Below are 15,555 nucleotides of genomic sequence, written 5' to 3' on the forward strand. Positions count from 1 at the left end.
TACTTCTGTGTCTTGAATAATGCCTTCTTTTTTTTTCCAGCTGATTTTTTTAAAATTTAATTTTCTATTATTAAGATGCTAAATATTACTCTTTGGCCAGTGGTCCTAGAGTTTGTAGCCAGAATCTTGTTCAGTTGCTAATAAACTTCAGAAATCCAGTTTGTAAACACCATTGTGATTATACCTGAAATGGAAACAGATTTCCAGATTTTTCTTGGGAATAGGTCTTTCTCCTTGTTTACACAGTGGAGTTTAGCTGTTATGAGAATTAAATTATTTTAGAACTCTTAAATAAAATTCCTATCTTTTCCATTAACAATACACTAAGAAGTGGGATATTTGTTTCCAGGCAGTAGTTGTGTCAAGATGGAATCTGTGAGGGCAAATTAAGCACAGATCCACCTGCTTCTTTTGCAGCATGATTGACATTTTCTGTAATTGAGGAGGACAACCCAAGTTGACCTAAGCCTGCATGTTTCTAATAATAAAATGGAGTCAATAAACAAAAGCCACATGTACAGAAACTGCACCTGTTGAAGAGATTGCTTTTCATTTTGAGCAGTGTCAGATGTCTGCTTAGCAGCTTCAGACCATTGGCATAATGACTGCCCAGAAATGTTATGTTACACATTGAAGGAAATGTAATGAGGGTGCTAATTAAAGGATGGTAATTGAAGATCTACAGATGATGCAAGGTTGGAGTTAGGGTTTTTAGTACTGTGCTTGAAGAATGGTGGAAGCAGTCATCAGCTGTTTGTGCCTGTACCTTTTTATTCATTCCCAAACTCTCCTGGCCCAGCTTCCTGAGGCTCATGTTGGTGTCTCTGCTGGCTTTCCCAGATGTATTTTATTTGGATGCTCCATGTACTATGTGTTGAAAGAAAACCTTCTAGTTAAAAGACCAAGCAGGAACAATGGGTGAAGCTGAGCAGAGTGCCTGCATGAAGGAAATTCTGAACAGATACCTGTCTGAAGGTTCTGCTTGAACACAGCATAAGCTTTGTACCTTTTTATTTACTGCTTCTTGAGTGTTGCTTGCTCTGAGACTGTTGTGAGATTTCTCAGGAAGTCAGTTTGCAGACCATTCGTGTAGTCTGTTTTGCATAATTTCTATTTAGAGAATGTTTAATGAGTGATAAATAATTTCCAAATGTCTCTATCATGCATTAATGCTTCTGTCGCATCAAAAGAAAATATTTTGGTTGAGCTTAATTCGGAGTATTGGCATAAAAAAAGCCTAGAAGCCAGATGTCAGGCATCACCCTAAGATGAAGTCATTTTTGGTGCAGGCAGATGCAGACAGGCACACATGGGCATAACACCCCCCTCCACTTTGCTGGTGCTGATCTGGGGTGGGCTCTGTCCACACCATGTCAGTACATACTGACACTGCATCACTCTGAATATGACATATTGCATACTGAGAGCTCATCCAAACAAAAGATGAGCACAAAAAAGGAGAGTTGATTATTTATGAAACAAAGCAATCTGAGAAAAAACTCTCAAGGGCAGTATAAATATGGGAACAGTTTCCAGTTATGTGAATGGCTTAAGATTGATTTTACTTTGCTTCACAATCTATCTGTGCCATGGACAGGGAGGAGTAAGTTGGTGTTTCTCTGGAAAAAAACCCAAACCAGCAACAACCAGACTTAAGAGAAAAAGAAATACATATTGCAGCTTTGATATACTAGATAAAGTTTCCTTCTGTGCATACAGAAACAGAGAGCCTGTTCCAGCAAAGGGTCAGCCATGGGAGACATCACACTGGAGCTAGGATGCATAGAACCAGTGTCCTGACTGTAAAACAAACTCAAAATATGCTTTCTCTTTCTCTTATAACCCTCTTATCTTCCTCCCAGACTTGGTAAATTACTTCAAAGCAGACAAGGAGCTTGGACTGAACAGTCAGTGGTGCAGGTGTGCACTGGTGTTGAGTACTGTGATACTGAGCAATGTTTTCTGTACTTGCACATGCTCTACAAACCAGCCTGAGCAGAGGGCCTGCTCTGCCTGTGCAGACTGGCACACTGACACTTCACATAATGCATCAGAAATCCATGATTCATTAGATCTCCCATGACTCATTTAGGATTAGTATCTAGACTAGGTGCCCAAACTGTGAGAATCTTCTGGGAGGCAATTTAAGATGCTTGAGAGTTTTTCTTTGTTTTGAGCAGACATGTTCTCTTAATGTACACACCTCAAAAATGAGGGATGTTGTTACTCTTCTCTAAGAAAAAAAAAACAGGAAGGACTCCTAAAAAATGATGCTTCTTGTCAAAGGTAGATCTGGGTCTAACTTGGCTCTGACTTTGTAGTGAAACCTGAGTGGCAAACTGGTGGCAAAGGCTGAACCAGCAAGTGTGTTCACAAAGGGCTGAGAGGGTGAACTGAAATTTGAGCATTGAGATAGAGAAAACAAATGATTAGTCTAAATCCAATTTAAACACTGTGACTTGGTGTGGTACTCTGGCACCAAGCACTGGAAGGAGCACATTCATAGTTAAAATCCTAGTCTAGTGGAAATGTTACTAAATTGGCTGTTTAATGCTTTTTTAAAAATTTGCTGTATTCTTTCATTAGAAGAAACAAATCTACTTTTTGTTCGATGAATTGAAAATTTTATCTTTTTAAAATTTTTCCTTTGTTTCACTACCTGAGATTGGAATCAGTAACTCAGTTTTATCTTCAGGAGGTCAGTCTTCTCAGTTTAATTTTCAACTTCATTCATTTTGTATAAGAATAGCCACACCACAAAACGGTGTCCTTTCTATGCAACCTTAGTCCTCACAAAAAACAAATACCAGATTCAGTCTGCACTTAATTTGTGTATGCCCCTTATGCTCATCCATGATTCTAGGAAGAGTTACTTGTAATAAAATTAAGTTCTGAGCCCTTGTTAATATAGAAAACATTTTTTTTTTCTTCTAGTATTTTTACTTGGTCAAAGCTGAGAGTGGCTGAAGTTCTGGCTCTGTCAGATTACCTGCAAATAAATGCTCATACATCAAAAAAATGTGATGTTTTGGCCTCTAAAATCAGGGATGTGAAGTTGCTCAGCCTTACCTAAAGATATAGCACCCTCAAGGTACTTTTATGTACTATTTTGGCTGCTACAGTCAAAAATATGGAAGCAGTTTTACACAAAAGCAACTATGTCAGCACAGCACAAGAAAATCACTGATGGGATGGACTATTCCATCCTATAATTGTGACTCTTTTTATAATGGAGAAAAACTTAATGGCTTTAGTACAGTTTATATCAAAAGATTATTTCTGAGAGCCTGGATAAACATTGCTAGGACCTATATTTCAACTTTCAAGTGTTTAACAAAGAATTATGGGATTGTCTTATAACTATGAGCTAAACTATGGGAATTTACGTTTTCCTTTTTGCAGGATAGTTCCTCTTAAAATTATACTCTGAACAATGGCTTATTTTCTTGTGCCAGTATTTGATTCCAAATACTGTGGCTTGGCAGCAGGCAGGTCTCATATTTCAACCACATGTATTTAAAAAAAAAAAATCAAAAGATCCTTATTTGGCTCTGGGCTTACATATCTTAAAAAGCTGTGTTTGTCTGTCAGATTTAAAAATAATTGAAACCAGAGGTGTAAAAACCTGAACTCTTCTTCCAGGATGTTTTGACTTCAATTGCTTCCAAGAGCATTGAAGGGAACAGAATGGAAACTTTGTGCAGAGTGAGGCACTGACAATGCAGGGAGAGACTAAACTTGAAATGGACATAAGTGATAGCACAGTAGTCTTTCCAAAAATATTCATATTTGTCTTTCATTATGTAGTTAAAGCAAATAGGTGCACACAAGTGCATGCTCTCCTGGAAAAATGCTGTGCAGATTTTGTTTGGTAAAGAGGAGGGTTGTGTTGCATAAGGAAGTGTTGTGGATTTTTGTCGAGGGAAGATCAGTTACTGTATCTGTATGTGCAATAATTTAAGACTTGGAGTGCATTCCATGTGGGATTAAAATTGGTGAGGGAATTAAAATGATGACCTACATTAGAACAGAATGACAGAGGTTCCTATCCTTATTTTTCAAAAATGGCTCTTTGGAACATTAATACCTATGAATTATGTTTTTTGGTCATTCAGTCACAATACCACTGCTTGTGCTAGAAGATGACACCTCTATTGAAATTTTTTTTGAAAAACATTATGTAAACTCATAGCTGGCCTCTAGTAACCCATTATGGACAAACTTGTCCTTGTTCTCTCAGAATTTTCTTTTTATCCACAAAAATTATGTGGAAAGTTGAGTCCCAATCTTCTAAGTAAAACATTCACCAAGGGAATGACTTGGACCAGACATGAGAGGAGGAAACTCCAGCTTGCTTTTCTGCTCAGTAGTTATAGGTGGGGCAAAATATCAACTAAGGAAGTTATCCCAAGAATTGTCAAGTAAAGCACAAACTCATAGCCTATTATGAATTGAGCTATAGTGTAATATAATGAAATATACAAATTAAAGCTGACACATACCCAGTATTGTTTTTCCACCTTTTCATAAAAAGGTTGTGTGGCTGATGATGACCCTTCCAGGCCTTACATTGCCCTGGCTCTCTTGTGCTCCCAAAGGATGGAGGGATGTAGAGAATAGCAAAGGGTCCCAGATGAAAGAAAAGAGTCACAGGGCTGGGTCAGGCACCCTCCATGACAAATATGTAATGCTGTCCACACCACAGAATAAATGAGAAAAACAACTGGGAAATCTGGAAGAGGTAAAGAAGCAACAGAATCATCTACTGCAAATAAAGAGATTCTTTGTTTGCACACATTTTGGGGGGAAAAGCCCCAACAAACCAAGCATCAGAAACACAAACCAGCAATTCCTACACTCTCACTCACTCATCATTTGTAGAGGAGGTCAAGAAAAAAACTATTTCCCAAATGGCACATTGCAGTTTGATTTTATGCCAGGCTTGGGTCTTCCATAAATTCTTTTTGGTGTTTTTTTATGTTTGCTAAGGATTCTGCGTGCACAGAAAACTAATGTGAACTATTGTAATTCCAGTCACTCATTAAAAGAAATCCCAATGACTGAGAAAAAGGAAAACAAAAACTCTGAAAAACAAAACTTAGTTCTGGCCATCAGTGTTTTGGTTTTATGTGGGGTTAATTTTTGTTGTTATATTCTTTTTTGGTTGTCTTTTTTTTTTTTTTTATCTGAGATTTCTTGTCAGTCTAATATGTAGATATAAATATATAGATATAAGCAGAGTAGATTTCTATGAACAGTGTTTTTTTTAATACTTTTTTTTTTTTCAAATAATTTTGCTACAGGCTCAATTTGAATTCAGGCCAAACAGGATCTGAATTTGGAATTAAATCAGATTTTAATTAATTAAAACAGTTGAAGCCATTATTCTTTTCCTCTTCTTGACTTTATATCCTAACTAATGGTTTCCAGTGTATTGTTTCCATTGCTTTTGTTGGTATTCTTCAGAAAACATCTTAATTCAGAAAGAAATCATGGTGAGGAGATTGTGACCTTTGAGGCACCTTGATTTAGTAGCAGGAGCTGTATTTCTGAGACAGGGAAGATTTCACAGGGCATGAAGATTAAAACAAAAAACAAAATCCATCTTCTCCTCCAGACAAACAAAGGGACAAATAATTTTCTTTTATCCTCCCTTTCCCCCCCTGCACCACCCTAAGAATGTGCATAAACAGTATTAAAACTAACACCAGGACAAAAAAAAAAATAGAAGAGTTCAAGCTGTCCTGGCCTGGGGCAATGTGGCTTTATATTCTTGCATATACATCTGCTCAGTTTTACTGTGCCTGACAGCATGTAAAAGGCAGAGGCATTCAATGTAAACATCAGTGCAAACATGAAATATGTTTTATTTCAAAAGGAATGATTCTTCTGCATTTATCTCTCTCCCTTACTGAAATATTTTCCCTGCTGTTGGCTGGTATCTTCTATTTTTAGTTGTATTTTGTTGAAGAGCTGAAATGGAGGAGGTGGATTGGATATGATCTCTAGGGGAAATGTGATTTTTGATTTAGTGTTTTGGCCATCTTTAGCTAGAAGTAGGAACACTGTCCTGACATATACTACCAGCAGGTAGCTATGATTGTGAATTGTAAGCTGGCCAAGAAGTCAGTTCATGTTGGCTTTACAAAAATCTCTCACCTCAGCTCATTCTCTTCAGAGGGAATGCAAGTTTTGCTGATATTTTCACATACTTAATATGTAGGTAGGTTTCAGTAACTTCCACAAGCAATTAACTCTTCATCTTTCTTGTAGATAAAGTAGGTCAAGTGTGTGGGGTAGATATGCACTTCACATATTTTGGTGCCCTTCTGGGAGCTGAAGAATAAAAGTTGTTTGGGATTTTATTTTTTTTTCTTTCTGAATGTGAAGCAATTAGTGCCATGGAGAAGGAGATAGCTGTGCAGCATTTGTAACCTAGCAGGTCATTGGGAAGCTGTTCCATGTTTATTTCAGCTTCTCCCTTTAGGAAGGAGGCTTCTACTGCACAAAGCACTTGGCTGGTGTTGTAGCTGGTGTTGTAACTTGGCGTGGAACCTAGTCACAGTAGAATGATTTTATTTTTTTTTTTTTTAAGTTCAAATCTGGTGAAAATAGATTCTGGAATTGCAAGCAGGTTCTTGAAGCAGCATCTGATTTGTTGCAGGATTTGAAGCATCATTCCTTGCTTTTGTCCTTTCTTGGGAAGATTATTAACTTGAGAGAACAAAGATGAGTAATGAATCTCCAAGAGCAGTCGAAGTCAATTGTGGCCTCATAACAAACACAGCCTATACATCCTCTGGGTCCATGCCCAGGCTGTTTTAGGGACAGTTTTATGAATGCTACCTGGAGTCCAGCTGTAATATAAATACACATGGGCAAGCTAGGCAAGAGCTGCTTAATTTAAGTAATTTGTTTTGTCACTTCTGAATTTCTTCTGTCTGCTACTGCCACAAGACCCTTTATCTCATCAGTATGCAGTTCCACTTCCTAATTTGTCAAATGACTACTCCAGCAGTGAAAAAGAACCCACAAAGACTCTGTACACTAAAAATTATTTATTGCTATCAGTTGAAAATTAGACCACCCATGGATAAGCTGGGGGTGATAAAATTTAATTCTTTGCTCATTGTTGGAATGTCTGGTAGTGTTAAACAGGGAGATGTCAAAAATCATTAGGAAAACAATACCTTATGAAAGACTCTGTAGTTCCAAAGTCACTGTCTCCTCCTTGCCCCTCATGGTGAATTCCACAGTTTACTAGCTGTCTGTTGGTGTTCTTTTTCAGTGATCTTTGCAATTGGCTATGGATTTGTGTACAAAATTCAGTGACATGATTAGCCCGGTGCATTTTTGCTCTACCTTTGCTTTGCAGCACTCAGTTCCCTCAGTTGTGAAAGCAAAACTGTGGAACTGTTTTGTGATCTGTATAAAAGAACTGCTCCCTTGTAAAAATACTCCTGTAATTATTTTATTTTCCTTGTACTTTGATACAGTGCCAGCAATCTCCCTGACACTGGTTCTGCTACTACAAGTATAGGGGCAAAAAAAAAAATCACAATGCCTAAGAGAAGGAAGAGAGAATTTTGTAAAGAGAAGGAGCTGAGTCTGTGGCTGGGCTGGGAATACTTGAATGTGATAATAATTCTCATGTTACCTGAAAAAAGGGCTGTGCTCTGGGACTGATTAGTTATTACTTTGGACATGGCAATGCAGAATGACTCTAGCAGAATGCTCAAGGCCTTTATCAGATGACTGCAGACTGCTTTGGTTTGTCTTGCTTGCCTTTAAATGCAAAACACCCAAGAGTCACTTGGGCAGAAAAGGCACATCTGTGCTACCATGTTTGGAAACTCCTGCTTTAAATGAATGTTTTCTTGCACTTTTCTGTTTTTCTTCACCCACTTAATCCACATTTCTAGGACTCTGTAGAAGACTTTTACAATCCTATCCAGGACCATTGCATCTTGGTGAAAAATAATCACATCTATTGTTGATATATCTATTACCTGTCAGTACTTTATTTCATAGCAGAAGAGGCTGTTAGTTGGAAGGATGCATTGCCAGATTTATGTATTAAAGACACATGTAAAAGTATTTACTTGAGAAAATGAGTATTGTTTCCCCTTCACTTTTTTTGTTTTGTTGTTGTTGTTGTTTGTTTGTTTTAAGGGCTTTGGCTTCTACCATTTTGTGTAGAACTATTTTGTTCTAAAGTTGGTATTTCAGGGAATGAAGTATGGTGAGCCAGATTCTTGGGTGGAATTTAATGCTGTGGCATGTGTTTGGACTGACTGAATAAAAGTAATTGGAAATGCAGGATATTTGGATACTATTCACTTCTAGGGTTTAGCAAAGCTTCTTAACACACTGTGCTTTAAATAGAAAAGAAGTTGGAATAGCTCCTCTCAGACTGGAGTTTCTCCAGCTCCTGTCTGCTCCAAAGGTCTGTGCCAGGATGCTGGATTCCTGCAATCTTGTGTTGGAAGAGTAGCCCTGTTTTGACTCTGTGTTCTGATGTGGTGATATCAGAGCTGACACCACCCAGCTTTTGTGGTGTGCTGAGCAGTGCTGCTACACTGAGCTACAGGCCACGAGTGCACATTGGCTGTAGCCACCTGTATTTGTACTTAAAATTGAGGACTCAAGGTGAAGGTAATCTCTAGTTTGTTTTTTTAAACCAACAAAGAGTCATCCCTGTATTGTTGTCCTTTTTGTAAGGCATATATTTTTGTCCTTCAAAGCAATATCATGCAATTATTTGTCTGGATGCCTGTAAAGGGTCATAGTATGAGTCAGTCATTAGCTGGGATTGATTGATTGACTTACTGTAGTTAAGATACCAAAAAAATTGTAACAATTTGGAATAATTATGGTTACTGAATTTATTGACAGCAGCAATTACTCAACACTCTTTGCTTTACAATATCTGATGGGGCTGGATGTAATAGCTAAGCACTGCCCTGGCTCCTGCAGGGTGCCATACAGAAATGGGGTGAAGGTCCTTGTGCCCTTTCCCAGAGACATGTCTACCAGCTGGGCTTGGAATCTCTCAGTTCTAGATGGCCAGAACAGCTAATTTCAGAAACTGAAAACGTTAAGTCTACAGAGTAGGGCAAAATAAAGGTAAGAAATTGCTGAGAACAGATATCCTCTCTTGTCCTTGCAGGAGGATTCTTCACTCCTTGCTTTCTGTCCACCAGTTTTCCATGGCTGTGTTGTAATAAAGTCTAATCAATCCCTTCTAGGGTCTTAAAGAAAAAGCTTAATTTTCTCTCTTCCCTGGGGCCTGGATTTTCTGCTCCTTGCAGAAGTGCCCCAGTCACCACCCATATGCTGTAGGCTATTGCCTCTTTTTTTTACAATGCTCCCTTGCCTCTGAAGGAGTTTCAGCCTGTCACAGGTACTCTTTTTCCTTGATGGATTTATTTAGCATGAAGGAAAAATAATGCCAAATAGCACACAAGCAGATTGGCAGATGCCCCATCAGTGCCCATAAGTGTGAGAGATGGAGACTGCAGAAAGGAGTAGGTGTTCTTTCTGTCTTTGGTTAGATGAGGTGATGTGAGATCTCCCTGAAGAAATTCTCACTCCAGCAGAGAAATGTTTTATAGTTTGTGCCCAAAGCATCTATTTCTGTGTGCTGTGGAGAGTCTTATGTAATATATCCCTCTCCACATGTTCTCTTTCCCTTTTAGCACTGTTTCTGCTGAGTGGGGTCTCTCCTACAGTTACTGAATGCAAAAATACAAATATGACAATTCCAGATCATCCTTTTGTGGCCACTGTTTTGAGTCTCAGTCTTTCACTCTCTCAGCTCACTCAGTTTAAACCTGCTGAAGGAAAACTCAGTGGAACCACTAGAACAGAGAAAAGCTTCAGGTTTTGAGGTAGTTCTGTTATAAGGCTGTTATAAATGTGTAAGAATACTTTAGTTTCAAAAATGTTTTTTAAAAAAGGTTTTTCAAATAAGAAAGTTTTTGTTCATGTGATAGTGCTTATGAAAGCTGAGAGCTTTAGCACATTTTAGATTATGAATTTTAATTTTTAATGCATCATATGCACATTATAAAGTGGATGTGTAATAAGCAAAACCAATATTACAGGTTTATTCACACTTCATCAGTCTGTTTCCCCTACCTATGTCTCTGTTTGAAAGATCATCTCAAAATAAGTAAGAAAAGCCTTTTGTCCATATTCACTGAAGTAGTAGTTAAGGAGTATCCTCTCCTACTGAGAATTAGACTAATATTATCCAGGTAGCTGCCTGGTTGTCAAACTTATGCTTTACTTGTAAAAAGGCATTTGAGCTGAGGATTTTACAGATTATGTGAAAGAAGTGGCCCAGTCCTTAGGAGCAAAAGATCTTATTTCAGACAGCAGTCAATGAATGAGAGGAGAAATATATGTGCATATGTGTGGGAGCAAGAAAGAGCAAGAGAGGAAGGGTCAGGGTTACAATAATAATGATGTTCAGGTTCATTTGGGTGCACTTCTTCAGTTCATTACTGCTTTATTTAAATATAACACTGCCCCATTTTTCCCTGACCAGCCTTTTCTTTACCCAAGTGACTTATTTAATAAATGTGGAACAAGTGAAGAGAATGAGCATCTGTGAAGGTAGAGGAAGAAACAGCTTCTTTTTTCACAACTTGAAATTTGAGACAGTGCTGGGAGGCAATGCAGGACAGGTGGAGACTGAAATAGATTTATATATATACACACACACACACATATATATGTGTGTGTTTGTATTTTGGGTTTTTTTCCTGTGCAAAATTAAAAAAAGGATGAGCAGACCTGAGTTTCAGAATGGTGTTCAGACCCTTTGAAACACTTGTCAACCCATCTACAATGCACTAGGTTTAACACTGAAAAAGTGAGGAAACTGAGCCCATTAGTTATAGTACAGTCATTTAAGCTCACGTTTGTAAAATCTGGGTAAGGGGCATAAGGGAAAAGGCTGGACAAAAGCTCAACTGAGAGCTCAGCCAAGCTGAACTCTAGGAGTGCATCTCCTCCTTCTGACACATGACCTGAATGTTGCATACACAGAATTTAAAGTTGCTTGGAACTCCATTTTTTAATAAATTGATTTAATATTTAAATTTTGTAAGCTTGTAGCAGCTCCTTCTAGTGACACAGATTCCTTGCATACACCATTAAAGGGCTTTTCTCTTAGCCTTTGGGTGTTTTGATATGTTGATAAGGGTCAACATATAAAGGGAAGAACAAAGGGAAACAATGTGAATACTGCTCAAAAAACCACCACCACCCACCACTCCAACTCAACAAGTAACAGCTTATCTCACCAAAAATTAAGATAATTAAGATTTTATAGTTGGCTGAAACTTCTATTGCTCTGTTAAAAAAAAAAAAAAAAAAAGTGGAGTAGACACATTTTTTTAAAGCAATTCAACCTTTTGTATTCCAAATCACCCCTCATTGTACAAACCATATATCTTCAAGTTCTGCAAATGTGTTCAGTTCTCCCCTGCCAGCAGTATGAGGGAAGCAACCTCTTGTACAAGGACATTGACCAAATGCCTTTAATGCATTTTGCAAAATATTCCTCTCTGCTGAAATTGTTGGTCCCCATTGAACTTTTACCATAGATAATTATTTTAACTTTTTTCTTTTAAAATTTCTTCTGCACTTCCAATTTTCTGTTGTTTTTGCATTACTCAAAGAAGGTTCTACCAATATTCAGACAGTCGTCATTCTTTTCCTTAAACCAGCAGCAACACAGCACTACTTTTTCAGAATCAAGAGTAAAATTATGCTGTATGAGAAGAGAGAGTGCTAAGAGTTGACAAAATGGTTAAATCATAATGGTGATAGTTCTGGATCTGGTGATAACCTGGACTCTCCTGCCAGCCTTTTGGTGATGGAGTTATCTCATTTGATTTTAAAGTGTTATCTCCGTTTCCAAATAGACTGCAAGGAGTGTCTATACTCACTGAATGTGCTGCTAAGTGAGCCTGTGCTTTATTTTTATTTCTTACAGCTTACATGCCTTATTTATTTAATACCATTCAAGTGTTGCTCTGAGAACAGTTTAGCAGTTTCCTTGTGAGGTTTTCCAGCTCTCTCATTGCCATGGTGTTTCTTTTCCTGTTCTGTTCTCCCTGTGAGAAAATATGCTGATGTGATCTCTTCTGGAGAAAGGGGATGTGATTCTGGTGCCCATAGTGTCTGACTGAAGCAGCCTGATTAGTTGCTCATATACTAGCTTCTCCCAAAACTTGGAGCTTTACAGCATCTCAGCCCAGGTCCTCTTCATAGCTGTTGCAAATAACAATAAAGTGCTCCAGCAAGTCAGACCTCACTATATGAAGGCTTAAAAATAATCCTATCTGGGAAAACCTTAATTTAAATGGTCCAACGTAACTTACCATTTTTATTTGTCAACTATAGCTTGACAAAATTCCAGTTATGTTTATTTTCTGTCTCTCTTTCTCATTTGAAGTGTCATATAGTAGCAATCAATGATCACTCATGTAATGAGTGATCCTCACAAGAGGGATAAACCACACAGGAGGCATAAAAGCTTCTATATGTAAATATTTCAGCCTTCCAGTCACTTCTGTCCTAAGACTTTCTTGAGAGGTGCCCAGATAGTATATTAAGGCTTTTTTTGTTTTGCAAGTTTCATTGTAAGCTGCCCTCACCCTTTTTAGGCCATTTAAGACAGCACATCTTTAGTCCTCATATCTGATTTATATTTTTGAGTGTGGTCACGACAACACTGAGAAGTGTTGGCGCTCACGAGGCGTGTTGCAGAACACCCAATGTTAAAGTGTGCACGTTCAGGGTGTCTAAATTAAATCATGACAGTTGTTCATACCCTCTGGGCAGCACACAATGTAAACAGCTCTGAATCCTAACGGGATGAGCAGCTCTGTTCCACCCTGGCCAAGAGGAACACGTCTCAGGAATGGACCGTCGTTCTGCTGATGAGTGGCTGGCCATGTGTCGGCTTCCTCGACACATTTCAGAGGATGGGTGGTTTAATGAAGGCTGGGGCTGGGGAATAATTCATTCCATGCCATGAGGTTAACCACAAGCCTCTCAGAAATGGCAGCCCTTGCTGCTCAGGCAGATGTGCTGGAACCCTGTGCTGTGACTGGAGGTTTTTCAGCGCTCCGTTCCCCCCACCCTCCGCTCATTGTAAAGCACGCACCCGTCCTGCTGCCAAAACTTCTAATAAAAAATAGATTTGGGTCTGCACTTTCCAGAGCCTTTATCAAACTTCCAGCCAAAGGCAGAGTAATAAACCCAGAGAACATCTAAGCGTGTGCTCTCCAGATGATTGATTTCTGCTCTCGGGATGTCTTAGAGGCAGTGGCTCCCACCATTATTGTTACATGGTGTGCTGCAGGGGGACTCCTGAAAGCCCCTTTCCTCCTAGTTGCACAAAACATTTTGGATCATTTTTTGCCTTTGAAGTGAGTAATTTCTCTGTAGAGAATTAGTACATTCTTTCTGCTGAAGGTACCTTGTCATTAAGTTTTGAATGGATATTCTTTTTATTATAGGATTTCAAAATTTGTGTTAGATATTAGAAAGTACCATAAAAGAGACTTTCCAGAGACCAGCCTTGTAAAAAAACCTGCTCAAATATTTAAAAAAAAAAAACCCAACCCCAACTGTTTTTATTGCTCTTCCACACAAGACAAGAACACTGTCACATCCAGCCATTATAATTAATGTAAGTTATGTAAGAAAAAATATCCCACCCCAAATCCTAAACCCAATGAGGTAATATATATTGAAGCTTAATGTCTAATTAGTTTATCAAATGTAAACTTTTCTGTGAATACCATAAAGATGTGAAATGAAGATAATTTAAAATGCTATCCAGCTGTTTGTTATTGCTCCTCATTTGGGACTTGCAGCCTTCTCACTTGAGATGTTGGAATTTTATGTATAAACATTCCTCATTTGTTCAGTGCAGGGTAAAATGTGTTAATTTATCAGCTTAATCACCTGTCAGTTTATGGTGCTCTGTCTCACTTTTCACTGGAGCTCAGAGGATCTGTTCCCATTCCAGGGAGGAGGCTGCTGAGGGTGGCAATGAGGAGCTGGAGGTAAAGGATTTACAAAGCCAGAACATTAAGTACATATTTGTTCACTGTGTCCTTGATCTGACTGATCTGAAACCTGTACCAAATTGAAGCAAAGCTGATGCAGGAGCAAAGGAAGTATTTGTGTTCTTCCAGCTCTAGTTTAAAGAAATGTGTTTTCTTTGTATGAATGAGCTGCTTGCAAATTTCAGGTGATGTTTAATATATATTTTTTTTGTTGGTCCTGCTAAGAAAGTATGTTTGGGTGGGAAAGAAATCAATAGGCTCTCTAGTCTTTCTTTCTGCAGGACCCAGATATACCCAAGGGCTGCTGTCATGCAGGGAGTATGTTTGTGGGAATCCTTATTGCTAAATCAGCAGGAGGTCATTGACACAGAGGGCAGCTCTGGGAAAATGAATAATCTTGACTTCAGGATGCTCTGAGCTTCTCCAGATATTCCTTGCTCTAGCTCCACTATGTTTCTGAATTCCTTTTATATATGTTGTCAGTGACACAGTATTATGTACAAATTTTTTACTATCTAAGTGTGAAAAATTTGGACCCAGCTTTTTCAGTTTAACTCAGATATTAACACCTCTAGCTATTAGATATTATATGTCTTCCCTCAAGCATTCAAGTTTGAATGTGTGATGCTAAATTTTCATTTATGTACCAAATTCTTCCTTTTGGAATTTGCCGACTGGAATAGCATAATGTTGACATTTTTAGCAAAAATATTTATTCTTAGATTTGGATTTTGATTTCTCTGCAAGGAGGATCAAGAATAGAACAGATATTGGGCTACTGGAATACTGCTCACCAGTTTATTTGAAATTATTTTGGGATTAATCTAGATATGGTAAAGGTGAATGTTTTTCCCATTTTTCTAGATATGTTTGTGTCTATAGCAATTTAAATGAGGGAGCTTTTTAGTTTGGTTTTATTTAACTTTTCCAGTTGCTCTTCAATATAAAGGTTTACTGTCCTCTTTTACACAATCCTATTTTCACTTTCATTTGTGTAAATTAGGAATAACTTGGTAAATTACTTCACAGCTTTGATGTACAATTATGTACCACAGTGTAAGGCTGGATTGAAGTCCTGACTCTGCCATGAGTAAATGGTTCCATGTGGGTAAGGTGGACACAGGTTAGGACTGAGAAATGTGCAAGTGAAGCTTGGAGACACAACAACAAACCAAGGTAGTTGCATGGGAAAGCCAGAAGAATTTCCAAGCCTGTTTCAGTGACATCACCATAACATTAAATTCATTGTCACTGAACTAGGGTTGATAGAGCTGTGCTAAGAGATAGCAGCTGTTTGAATGCCATAATAAGCTCTCAAGAATGACAGTAAAATAGCCTTAGATCTGCCTGTTCAAACAGTTCAGAAATGGGCTGCCTCAAAACATACAGCCAAGTCAGCTTCTTCTGTACCTTTAATTGTTTAAGTTTCCCATTCTTCTTTTATTGCAGTGTGAAGCCCTCC

The 15,555-nt window shown here is 38.2% G+C and overlaps 1 protein-coding gene across 9 annotated transcripts in view; it reads left to right on the plus strand.

Moving 5' to 3' along the window:
- The first annotated feature begins 9,059 nt into the window (after window positions 1-9,059).
- LOC306802062 (uncharacterized protein) overlaps window positions 9,060-15,555 on the plus strand; it is a 116,757-nt gene continuing 110,261 nt past the window's right edge. For 4 of the 9 annotated variants that reach the window (XM_079305806.1, XM_079305804.1, XM_079305807.1 and 1 more), the window contains exon 1: window positions 9,271-9,403. The gene's annotated coding sequence lies outside the window, so the exon portion shown is untranslated. Of the gene's footprint in view, window positions 9,127-9,270; window positions 9,404-15,555 lie in introns of those variants that run through there. The other 5 variants (XR_013774261.1, XR_013774262.1, XM_079305802.1 and 2 more) reach the window with 3 other exon arrangements.

The sequence above is a fragment of the Erithacus rubecula genome, assembly GCF_903797595.1.
Source record: "Erithacus rubecula genome assembly, chromosome: 5".
Classification (NCBI taxonomy): domain Eukaryota; kingdom Metazoa; phylum Chordata; class Aves; order Passeriformes; family Muscicapidae; genus Erithacus; species Erithacus rubecula.